Source organism: Astatotilapia calliptera, chromosome 3 (assembly GCF_964374335.1).
Source record: "Astatotilapia calliptera chromosome 3, fAstCal68.1, whole genome shotgun sequence".
In the NCBI taxonomy this organism is placed as follows: Eukaryota; Metazoa; Chordata; class Actinopteri; order Cichliformes; family Cichlidae; genus Astatotilapia; species Astatotilapia calliptera.
Genome location: NC_137424.1, coordinates 24,038,880 through 24,051,346, shown reverse-complemented (window position 1 = coordinate 24,051,346; position 12,467 = coordinate 24,038,880). Strand labels below are relative to the sequence as shown.

At 57.0% G+C, this 12,467-nt stretch overlaps 7 non-coding genes and 1 pseudogene across 7 annotated transcripts; all 8 read left to right on the top strand.

The window, feature by feature from the left end:
* The first annotated feature begins 1,005 nt into the window (after positions 1 to 1,005).
* On the top strand, positions 1,006 to 1,124 carry LOC145427789 (5S ribosomal RNA). The gene has a single exon (XR_013908330.1). It is a non-coding gene; the product is annotated as a 5S ribosomal RNA (ribosomal RNA).
* Positions 1,125 to 3,553: 2,429 nt separating this feature from the next.
* LOC145426773 (5S ribosomal RNA) lies at positions 3,554 to 3,672 on the top strand. The gene has a single exon (XR_013907489.1). It is a non-coding gene; the product is annotated as a 5S ribosomal RNA (ribosomal RNA).
* An 899-nt stretch (positions 3,673 to 4,571) lies between these two features.
* On the top strand, positions 4,572 to 4,690 carry LOC145427076 (5S ribosomal RNA). The gene has a single exon (XR_013907800.1). It is a non-coding gene; the product is annotated as a 5S ribosomal RNA (ribosomal RNA).
* A 1,174-nt stretch (positions 4,691 to 5,864) lies between these two features.
* Positions 5,865 to 5,983, top strand: LOC145426524 (5S ribosomal RNA). Its single transcript, XR_013907234.1, has one exon. It is a non-coding gene; the product is annotated as a 5S ribosomal RNA (ribosomal RNA).
* Positions 5,984 to 7,356: 1,373 nt separating this feature from the next.
* On the top strand, positions 7,357 to 7,475 carry LOC145426602 (5S ribosomal RNA). The gene has a single exon (XR_013907312.1). It is a non-coding gene; the product is annotated as a 5S ribosomal RNA (ribosomal RNA).
* Positions 7,476 to 8,849: 1,374 nt separating this feature from the next.
* Positions 8,850 to 8,968, top strand: LOC145426600 (5S ribosomal RNA). Its single transcript, XR_013907310.1, has one exon. It is a non-coding gene; the product is annotated as a 5S ribosomal RNA (ribosomal RNA).
* A 935-nt stretch (positions 8,969 to 9,903) lies between these two features.
* Positions 9,904 to 10,022, top strand: LOC145427407 (5S ribosomal RNA; annotated as a pseudogene).
* A 1,255-nt stretch (positions 10,023 to 11,277) lies between these two features.
* LOC145427046 (5S ribosomal RNA) lies at positions 11,278 to 11,396 on the top strand. Its single transcript, XR_013907770.1, has one exon. It is a non-coding gene; the product is annotated as a 5S ribosomal RNA (ribosomal RNA).
* The last annotated feature ends 1,071 nt before the right edge of the window (positions 11,397 to 12,467 follow it).

Below are 12,467 nucleotides of genomic sequence, written 5' to 3'. Positions count from 1 at the left end.
TTGAGGCCAATTACACCACACCAGGGTCTGTGACTCTTGCTCAGGCCACTTACACCACACCAGGGCCTGTGGCACTGGCTGAGGCCACTTACACCACACCAGGGCCTGTGGCTGCTGGCTGAGGGCACTTACACCACACCAGGGCCTGTGGCTGCTGGCTGAGGCCACTTACACCACACCAGGGCCTGTGGCTGCTGGCTGAGGTCACTTACACCACACCAGGGCCTGTGGCTGCTGGCTGAGGGCACTTACACCACACCAGTGCCTGTGGCTTCTGGCTGAGGCCACTTACACCACACCAGGGCCTGTGGCAGCTGGCTCAGGCCACTTACACCACACCAGGGCCTGTGGCTGCTGGCTGAGGCCACTTACACCACACCAGGGCCTGTGGCTGCTGGCTGAGGCCACTTACACCACACCAGTGCCTGTGGCTGCTGGCTGAGGCCACTTACACCACACCAGGGCATTAGTTGCTATTGAGGCCCCTTACACCACACCAGGGCCTGTGGCACTGGCTGAGGCCACTTACACCACACCAGGGCCTGTGGCTGCTGGCTGAGGCCACCTACACCTCACCAGGGCATTAGTTGCTATTGAGGCCAGTTACACCACACCAGGGTCTGTGGCTCTTGCTCAGGCCACTTACACCACACCAGGGCCTGTGGCACTGGCTGAGGCCACTTACACCACACCAGGGCCTGTGGCTCTGGCTGAGGCCACTTACACCACACCAGGGCCTGTGGCTGCTGGCTGAGGCCATTTACACCACACCAGGGCCTGTGCTGCTAGCTGTGGCCATGTACAACACACCAGGCCCTGTGCTGGTTCCTGAGGCCATCTTCAACAATCCAGGGCCTGTGCTGTTAGATAAATGCTAAACTGAGCCTTTGGGTTAGGGTATTATGCAACCATGCAGGTATGGTTAAAGGATTGTCTTCGTAACTTCAGGTACTTGCCACCTAATCAGTTGAATCCATAAATTGAGACATTGTGCTGGGGCCAGCAGCTTACGGCCATACCACCCTGAGCACGCCCGACCTCGTCTGATCTCGGAAGCTAAGCAGGGCTGGGCTTGGTTAGTACTTGGATGGGAGACTACCTGGGAATACCTGGTGCTGTAAGCCTTTCATTTTCATGTCATTGAACCGCTTTTGATCCAGAGAAGGGGTGTATTAAAAGACCAAAAGCAGCTGCCCATTAATGAGGGCACATTAACGACATTGCTTTTGGCTGTTTTCCAATGTCTTGTGCTGCTAGCTGATGCCACCTACACCACACCAGGGCCTGAGTGACCGGCTGGGGCCACTTACACCACATCAGGGCCTGTGGCTGCTGGCTGAGGCCACTTACACCACACCAGGGCCTGTGGCTGCTGGCTGAGGCCACTTACACCACACCAGGGCCTGTGGCTGCTGGCTGAGGCCACCTACACCACACCAGGGCCTTAGTTGCTATTGAGGCCAATTACACCACACCAGGGTCTGTGGCTCTTGCTCAGGCCACTTACACCACACCAGGGCCTGTGGCTGCTGGCTGAGGCCACTTACACCACACCAGGGCATTAGTTGCTATTGAGGCCACTTACACCACACCAGGGCCTGTGGCTGCTGGCTGAGGCCACCTACACCACACCAGGGCATTAGTTGCTATTGAGGCCAATTACACCACACCAGGGTCTGTGGCTCTTGCTCAGGCCACTTACACCACACCAGGGCCTGTGGCACTGGCTGAGGCCACTTACACCACACCAGGGCCTGTGGCACTGGCTGAGGCCACTTACACCACACCAGGGCCTGTGGCTGCTGGCTGAGGCCACCTACACCACACCAGGGCATTAGTTGCTATTGAGGCCAATTACACCACACCAGGGTCTGTGACTCTTGCTCAGGCCACTTACACCACACCAGGGCCTGTGGCACTGGCTGAGGCCACTTACACCACACCAGGGCCTGTGGCTGCTGGCTGAGGCCACTTACACCACACCAGGGCCTGTGGCTGCTGGCTGAGGTCACTTACACCACACCAGGGCCTGTGGCTGCTGGCTGAGGGCACTTACACCACACCAGGGCCTGTGGCTTCTGGCTGAGGCCACTTACACCACACCAGGGCCTGTGGCTGCTGGCTCAGGCCACTTACACCACACCAGGGCCTGTGGCTGCTGGCTGAGGCCACTTACACCACACCAGGGCCTGTGGCTGCTGGCTGAGGGCACTTACACCACACCAGTGCCAGTGGCTGCTGGCTGAGGCCACTTACACCACACCAGGGCATTAGTTGCTATTGAGGCCCCTTACACCACACCAGGGCCTGTGGCACTGGCTGAGGCCACTTACACCACACCAGGGCCTGTGGCACTGGCTGAGGCCACTTACACCACAGCAGTGCCTGTGGCTGTTGGCTGAGGCCACTTACACCACACCAGGGCATTAGTTGCTATTGAGGCCCCTTACACCACACCAGGGCCTGTGGCACTGGCTGAGGCCACTTACACCACACCAGGGCCTGTGGCTGCTGGCTGAGGCCACCTACACCACACCAGGGCATTAGTTGCTATTGAGGCCAATTACACCACACCAGGGTCGGTGGCTCTTGCTCAGGCCACTTACACCACACCAGGGCCTGTGGCACTGGCTGAAGTCACTTACACCACACCAGGGCCTGTGGCTGCTGGCTGAGGCCACTTACACCACACCAGTGCCTGTGGCTTCTGGCTGAGGCCACTTACACCACACCACGGCCTTATTTGCTTCTGAGGCCACTTACACCACACCAGGGCCTGTGGCTCTGGATGAGGCCACTTACACCACACCAGGGCCTGTGGCTGCTGGCTGAGGCCACTTACACCACACCAGTGCCTGTGGCTTCTGGCTGAGGCGACTTACACCACACCAAGGCCTGTGGCTGCTGGCTGAGGCCACTTACACCACACCAGGGTCTGTGGCTCTTGCTCAGGCCACTTACACCACACCAGGGCCTGTGGCTCCTGGCTGAGGCCACATACACCACAATACGGCCTTATTTGCTTCTCAGGCCACTTACACCACACCAGGGCCTGTGGCTGCTGGCTGAGGCCACATACACCACACCAGGGCCTTAGTTGCTATTGAGGCCAATTACACCACACCAGGGCCTGTGGCTCTTGCTCAGGCCACTTACACCACACCAGGGCCTGTGGCTCTTGCTCAGGCCACTTACTCCACACCAGGGCCTGTGGCTCTTGCTCAGGCCACTTACACCACACCAGGGCCTGTGGCTCTTGCTCAGGCCACTCATATCACACCAGGCCCTGTGCTTCTGGCCGAGGCCATCTTCACCAAACCAGGCCCTGTGCTGCTAGCTGTGGCCATGTACAACACACCAGGCCCTGTTCTGGTTCCTGAGGCCATCTTCAACAATCCAGGGCCTGTGCTGTTGGATAAATGCTAAACTGAGCCTTTTGGTTAGGGTATTATGCAAACATGCGGGTATGGTTATAGGATTGTCTTCGTAACTTCAGGTACTTGCCACCTAATCAGTTGAATCCATAAATTGAGACATTGTGCTGGGGCCAGCAGCTTACGGCCATACCACCCTGAGCACGCCCGACCTCGTCTGATCTCGGAAGCTAAGCAGGGCTGGGCTTGGTTAGTACTTGGATGGGAGACTTCCTTGGAATACCTGGTGCTGTAAGCCTTTCATTTTCATGTCATTGAACCGCTTTTGATCCAGAGAAGGGGTGTATTAAAAGACCAAAAGCAGCTGCCCATTAATGAGGGCACATTAACGACACTGCTTTTGGCTCTTTTCCAATGTCTTGTGCTGCTAGCTGATGCCACCTACACCACACCAGGGCCTGAGTGACCGGCTGGGGCCACTTACACCACATCAGGGCCTGTGGCTCTGGCTGAGGCCACTTACACCACACCAGGGCCTGTGGCTGCTGGCTGAGGCCACTTACACCACACCAGGGCCTGTGGCTGCTGGCTGAGGCCACCTACACCACACCAGGGCCTTAGTTGCTATTGAGGCCAATTACACCACATCAGGGTCTGTGGCTCTGGCTGAGGCCACTTACACCACACCAGGGCCTGTGGCTGCTAGCTGATGCCACCTACACAACACCAGGGCCTAAGTGACCGGCTGGGGCCACTTACACCACATCAGGGCCTGTGGCTGCTGGCTGAGGCCACCTACACCACACCAGGGCCTGTGGCTGCTGGCTGAGACCACTTACACCACACCAGGGCCTGTGGCTCTTGCTCAGGCCACTTACACCACACCAGGGCCTGTGGCTCTTGCTCAGGCCACTCATATCACACCAGGCCCTGTGCTTCTGGCCGAGGCCATCTTCACCAAACCAGGCCCTGTGCTTCTTGCTGTGGCCATGTACAACACACCAGGCCCTGTGCTTGTTCCTGAGGCCATCTTCAACAATCCAGGGCCTGTGCTGTTAGATAAATGCTAAACTGAGCCTTTGGGTTAGGGTATTATGCAAACATGCAGGTATGGTTAAAGGATTGTCTTCGTAACTTCAGGTACTTGCCACCTAATCAGTTGAATCCATAAATTGAGACATTGTGCTGGGGCCAGCAGCTTACGGCCATACCACCCTGAGCACGCCCGACCTCGTCTGATCTCGGAAGATAAGCATGGCTGGGCTTGGTTAGTACTTGGATGGGAGACTACCTGGGAATACCTGGTGCTGTAAGCCTTTCTTTTTCATGTCATTGAACCGCTTTTGATCCAGAGAAGGGGTGTATTAAAAGACCAAAAGAAGCTGCCCATTAATGAGGGCACATTAACGACACTGCTTTTGGCTGTTTTCCAATGTCTTGTGCTGCTAGCTGATGCCACCTACACCACACCAGGGCCTGAGTGACCGGCTGGGGCCACTTACACCACATCAGGGCCTGTGGCTGCTGGCTGAGGCCACTTACACCACACCAGGGCCTGTGGCTGCTGGCTGAGGCCACTTACACCACACCAGGGCATTAGTTGCTATTGAGGCCAATTACACCACACCAGGGCCTGTGGCTGCTGGCTGAGGCCACTTACACCACACCAGGGCATTAGTTGCTATTGAGGCCAATTACACCACACCAGGGTCTGTGGCTCTTGCTCAGGCCACTTACACAACACCAGGGCCTGTGGCACTGGCTGAGGCCACTTACACCACACCAGGGCCTGTGGCTGCTGGCTGAGGCCACTTACACCACACCAGGGCCTGTGGCTGCTGGATGAGGCGACTTACACCACACCAAGGCCTGTGGCTGCTGGCTGAGGCCACTTACACCACACCAGGGCCTTAGTTGCTATTGAGGCCACTTACACCACACCAGGGCCTGTGGCTGCTGGCTGTGGCCATGTACACCACACCAGGGCCTGTGGCTGCTGGCTGAGGCCACATACACCACACCAGGGCCTTAGTTGCTATTGAGGCCAATTACACCACACCAGGGCCTGTGGCACTGGCTGAGGCCACTTACACCACACCAGGGCCTGTGGCTGCTGGCTGAGGCCACTTACACCACACCAGGGCCTGTGGCTGCTGGCTGAGGCCACTTACACCACACCAGGGCCTGTGGCTCTTGCTCAGGCCACTCATATCACACCAGACCCTGTGCTTCTGGCCGAGGCCATCTTCACCCAACCAGGCCCTGTGCTGCTAGCTGTGGCCATGTACAACACACCAGGCCCTGTGCTGGTTCCAGAAGCCATCTTCAACAATCCAGGGCCTGTGCTGTTGGATAAATGCCAAACTGAGCCTTTGGGTTAGGGTATTATGCAAACATGCAGTTATGGTTATAGGATTGTCTTCGTAACTTCAGGTACTTGCCACCTAATCACTTGAATCCATAAATTGAGACATTGTGCTGGGGCCAGCAGCTTACGGCCATACCACCCTGAGCACGCCCGACCTCGTCTGATCTCGGAAGCTAAGCAGGGCTGGGCTTGGTTAGTACTTGGATGGGAGACTGCCTGGGAATACCTGGTGCTGTAAGCCTTTCATTTTCATGTCATTGAACTGCTTTTGATCCAGAGAAGGGGTGTATTAAAAGACCAAAAGCAGCTGCCCATTAATGAGGGCACATTAACGACACTGCTTTTGGCTTTTTTCCAATGTCTTGTGCTGCTAGCTGATGCCACCTACACCACACCAGGGCCTGAGTGACCGGCTGGGGCCACTTACACCACATCAGGGCCTGTGGCTCTGGCTGAGGCCACTTACACCACACCAGGGCCTGTGGCTGCTGGCTGAGGCCACTTACACCACACCAGGGCCTGTGGCTGCTGGCTGAGGCCACCTACACCACACCAGGGCATTAGTTGCTATTGAGGCCAATTACACCACACCAGGGTCTGTGGCTCTTGCTCAGGCCACTTACACCACACCAGGGCCTGTGGCACTGGCTGAGGCCACTTACACTACACCAGGGCCTGTGGTTCTGGCTGAGGCCACTTACACCACATCAGGGCCTGTGGCTGCTGGATGAGGCGACTTACACCACACCAAGGGCCTGTGGCTGCTGGCTGAGGCCACCCACACCACACCAGGGCCTGTGGCTGCTGGCTGAGGCCACTTACACCACACCAGGGCCTGTGGCTCTTGCTCAGGCCACTCATATCACACCAGACCCTGTGGCTCTGGCTGAGGCCACTTACACCACACCAGGGCCTGTGGCTCTGGCTGAGGCCACTTACACCACATCAGGGCCTGTGGCTGCTGGATGAGGCGACTTACACCACACCAAGGGCCTGTGGCTGCTGGCTGAGGCCACCTACACCACACCAGGGCCTGTGGCTGCTGGCTGAGGCCACTTACACCACACCAAGGGCCTGTGGCTGCTGGCTGAGGCCACATACACAACACCATGGCCTTTTTTGCTTCTGAGGCCACTTACACCACACCAGGGCCTGTGGCTGCTGGCTGAGGCCACATACACCACACCAGGGCCTTAGTTGCTATTGAGGCCAATTACACCACACCAGGGCCTGTTGCTCTTGCTCAGGCCACTTACACCACACCAGGGCCTGTGGCTCTTGCTCAGGCCACTTACTCCACACCAGGGCCTGTGGCTCTTGCTCAGGCCACTCATATCACACCAGGCCCTGTGCTTCTGGCCGAGGCCATCTTCACCAAACCAGGCCCTGTGCTGCTAGCTGTGGCCATGTACAACACACCAGGCCCTGTTCTGGTTCCTGAGGCCATCTTCAACAATCCAGGGCCTGTGCTGTTGGATAAATGCTAAACTGAGCCTTTGGGTTAGGGTATTATGCAAACATGCAGGTATGGTTATAGGATTGTCTTCGTAACTTCAGGTACTTGCCACCTAATCAGTTGAATCCATAAATTGAGACATTGTGCTGGGGCCAGCAGCTTACGGCCATACCACCCTGAGCACGCCCGACCTCGTCTGATCTCGGAAGCTAAGCAGGGCTGGGCTTGGTTAGTACTTGGATGGGAGACTTCCTTGGAATACCTAGTGCTGTAAGCCTTTCATTTTCATGTCATTGAACCGCTTTTGATCCAGAGAAGGGGTGTATTAAAAGACCAAAAGCAGCTGCCCATTAATGAGGGCACATTAACGACATTGCTTTTGGCTGTTTTCCAATGTCTTGTGCTGCTAGCTGATGCCACTTACACCACACCAGGGCCAGAGTGACCGGCTGGGGCCACTTACACCACATCAGGGCCTGTGGTTGCTGGCTGAGGCCACTTACACCACACCAGGGCCTGTGGCTGCTGGCTGAGGCCACTTACACCACACCAGGGCCTGTGGCTGCTGGCTGAGGCCACCTACACCACACCAGGGCATTAGTTGCTATTGAGGCCAATTACACCACACCAGGGTCTGTGGCTCTTGCTCAGGCCACTTACACCACACCAGGGCCTGTGGCACTGGCTGAGGCCACTTACACTACACCAGGGCCTGTGGTTCTGGCTGAGGCCACTTACACCACATCAGGGCCTGTGGCTGCTGGATGAGGCGACTTACACCACACCAAGGGCCTGTGGCTGCTGGCTGAGGCCACCCACACCACACCAGGGCCTGTGGCTGCTGGCTGAGGCCACTTACACCACACCAGGGCCTGTGGCTCTTGCTCAGGCCACTCATATCACACCAGACCCTGTGGCTCTGGCTGAGGCCACTTACACCACACCAGGGCCTGTGGCTCTGGCTGAGGCCACTTACACCACATCAGGGCCTGTGGCTGCTGGATGAGGCGACTTACACCACACCAAGGGCCTGTGGCTGCTGGCTGAGGCCACCTACACCACACCAGGGCCTGTGGCTGCTGGCTGAGGCCACTTACACCACACCAAGGGCCTGTGGCTGCTGGCTGAGGCCACATACACAACACCATGGCCTTTTTTGCTTCTGAGGCCACTTACACCACACCAGGGCCTGTGGCTGCTGGCTGAGGCCACATACACCACACCAGGGCCTTAGTTGCTATTGAGGCCAATTACACCACACCAGGGCCTGTTGCTCTTGCTCAGGCCACTTACACCACACCAGGGCCTGTGGCTCTTGCTCAGGCCACTTACTCCACACCAGGGCCTGTGGCTCTTGCTCAGGCCACTCATATCACACCAGGCCCTGTGCTTCTGGCCGAGGCCATCTTCACCAAACCAGGCCCTGTGCTGCTAGCTGTGGCCATGTACAACACACCAGGCCCTGTTCTGGTTCCTGAGGCCATCTTCAACAATCCAGGGCCTGTGCTGTTGGATAAATGCTAAACTGAGCCTTTGGGTTAGGGTATTATGCAAACATGCAGGTATGGTTATAGGATTGTCTTCGTAACTTCAGGTACTTGCCACCTAATCAGTTGAATCCATAAATTGAGACATTGTGCTGGGGCCAGCAGCTTACGGCCATACCACCCTGAGCACGCCCGACCTCGTCTGATCTCGGAAGCTAAGCAGGGCTGGGCTTGGTTAGTACTTGGATGGGAGACTTCCTTGGAATACCTAGTGCTGTAAGCCTTTCATTTTCATGTCATTGAACCGCTTTTGATCCAGAGAAGGGGTGTATTAAAAGACCAAAAGCAGCTGCCCATTAATGAGGGCACATTAACGACATTGCTTTTGGCTGTTTTCCAATGTCTTGTGCTGCTAGCTGATGCCACTTACACCACACCAGGGCCAGAGTGACCGGCTGGGGCCACTTACACCACATCAGGGCCTGTGGTTGCTGGCTGAGGCCACTTACACCACACCAGGGCCTGTGGCTGCTGGCTGAGGCCACCTACACCACACCAGGGCCTTACTTGCTATTGAGGCCAATTACACCACACCAGGGTCTGTGGCTCTTGCTCAGGCCACTTACACCACACCAGGGCCTGTGGCTGCTGGATGAGGCGACTTACACCACACCAAGGCCTGTGGCTGCTGGATGAGGCCACTTACACAACACCAGGGCCTTAGTTGCTATTGAGGCCACTTACACCACACCAGGGCCTGTGGCTCTGGCTGAGGCCACTTACACCACACCACGGCCTTATTTGCTTCTGAGGCCACTTACACCACACCAGGGCCTGTGGCTCTGGCTGAGGCCACTTACACCACACCAGGGCCTGTGGCTCTTGCTCAGGCCACTTACACCACACCAGGGCCTGTGGCTCTTGCTCAGGCCACTCATATCACACCAGGCCCTGCGCTTCTGGCCGAGGCCATCTTCACCAAACCAGGCCCTGTGCTGCTAGCTGTGACCATGTACAACACACCAGGCCCTGTTCTTGTTCCTGAGGCCATCTTCAACAATCCAGGGCCTGTGCTGTTGGATAAATGCTAAACTGAGCCTTTGGGTTAGGGTATTATGCAAACATGCAGGTATGGTTATAGGATTGTCTTCGTAACTCCAGGTACTTGCCACCTAATCACTTGAATCCATAAATTGAGACATTGTGCTGTGGCCAGCAGCTTACGGCCATACCACCCTGAGCATGCCCGACCACGTCTGATCTCGGAAGCTAAGCAGGGCTGTTCTTGGTTAGTACTTGGATGGGAGACTTCCTTGGAATACCAGGTGCTGTAAGCCTTTCATTTTCATGTCTTTGAACCGCTTTTGATCCAGAGAAGGGGTGTATTAAAAGACCAAAAGCAGCTGCCCATTAATGAGGGCACATTAACGACATTGCTTTTGGCTGTTTTCCAATGTCTTGTGCTGCTAGCTGATGCCACCTACACCACACCAGGGCCTGAGTGACCGGCTGGGGCCACTTACACCACATCAGGGCCTGTGGCTGCTGGCTGAGGCCACTTACACCACACCAGGGCCTGTGGCTGCTGGCTGAGGCCACTTACACCACACCAGGGCATTAGTTGCTATTGAGGCCAATTACACCACACCAGGGTCTGTGGCTCTTGCTCAGGCCACTTACACCACACCAGGGCCTGTGGCACTGGCTGAGGCCACTTACACCACACCAGGGCCTGTGGCTGCTGGCTGAGGCCACTTACACCACACCAGGGCCTGTGGCTGCTGGCTGAGGCCACTTACACCACACCAGGGCCTGTGGCTGCTGGCTGAGGGCACTTACACCACACCAGTGCCTGTGGCTTCTGGCTGAGGCCACTTACACCACACCAGTGCCTGTGGCTCTTGCTCATGCCACTTACACCACACCAGGGCCTGTGGCTGCTGGCTGAGGGCACTTACACCACACCAGTGCCTGTGGCTGCTGGCTGAGGCCACTTACACCACACCAGGGCATTAGTTGCTATTGAGGCCACTTACACCACACCAGGGCCTGTGGCTGCTGGCTGAGGCCACATACACAACACCAGGGCCTTAGTTGCTATTGAGGCCAATTACACCACACCAGGGCCTGTGGCACTGGCTGAGGTCACTTACACCACACCAGGGCCTGTGGCTGCTGGCTGAGGCCACTTACACCACACAAGGGCCTGTGGCTGCTGGCTGAGGCCACCCACACCACACCAGGGCCTGTGGCTGCTGGCTGAGGCCACTTACACCACACCAGGGCCTGTGGCTCTTGCTCAGGCCACTCATATCACACCAGACCCTGTGCTTCTGGCCGAGGCCATCTTCACCAAACCAGGCCCTGTGCTGCTTGCTGTGGCCATGTACAACACACCAGGCCCTGTGCTGGTTCCTGAGGCCATCTTCAACAATCCAGGGCCTGTGCTGTTAGATAAATGCCAAACTGAGCCTTTGGGTTAGGGTATTATGCAAACATGCAGGTATGGTTATAGGATTGTCTTCGTAACTTCAGGTACTTGCCACCTAATCAGTTGAATCCATAAATTGAGACATTGTGCTGGGGCCAGCAGCTTACGGCCATACCACCCTGAGCACGCCCGACCTCGTCTGATCTCGGAAGCTAAGAAGGGCTGGGCTTGGTTAGTACTTGGATGGGAGACTGCCTGGGAATACCTGGTGCTGTAAGCCTTTCATTTTCATGTCATTGAACCACTTTTGATCCAGAGAAGGGGTGTATTAAAAGACCAAAAGCAGCTGCCCATTAATGAGGGCACATTAACGACACTGCTTTTGGCTGTTTTCCAATGTCTTGTGCTGCTAGCTGATGCCACCTACACCACACCAGGGCCTGAGTGACCGGCTGGGGCCACTTACACCACATCAGGGCCTGTGGCTCTGGCTGAGGCCACTTACACCACACCAGGGCCTGTGGCTCTGGCTGAGGCCACTTACACCACATCAGGGCCTGTGGCTGCTGGATGAGGCGACTTACACCACACCAAGGGCCTGTGGCTGCTGGCTGAGGCCACCCACACCACACCAGGGCCTGTGGCTGCTGGCTGAGGCCACTTACACCACACCAGGGCCTGTGGCTCTTGCTCAGGCCACTCATATCACACCAGACCCTGTGGCTCTGGCTGAGGCAACTTACACCACACCAGGGCCTGTGGCTCTGGCTGAGGCCACTTACACCACATCAGGGCCTGTGGCTGCTGGATGAGGCGACTTACACCACACCAAGGGCCTGTGGCTGCTGGCTGAGGCCACCCACACCACACCAGGGCCTGTGGCTGCTGGCTGAGGCCACTTACACCACACCAAGGGCCTGTGGCTGCTGGCTGAGGCCACATACACAACACCACGGCCTTATTTGCTTCTGAGGCCACTTACACCACACCAGGGCCTGTGGCTGCTGGCTGAGGTCACATACACCACACCAGGGCCTTAGTTGCTATTGAGGCCAATTACACCACACCAGGGCCTGTTGCTCTTGCTCAGGCCACTTACACCACACCAGGGCCTGTGGCTCTTGCTCAGGCCACTTACTCCACACCAGGGCCTGTGGCTCTTGCTCAGGCCACTCATATCACACCAGGCCCTGTGCTTCTGGCCGAGGCCATCTTCACCAAACCAGGCCCTGTGCTGCTAGCTGTGGCCATGTACAACACACCAGGCCCTGTTCTGGTTCCTGAGGCCATCTTCAACAATCCAGGGCCTGTGCTGTTAGATAAATGCCAAACTGAGCCTTTGGGTTAGGGT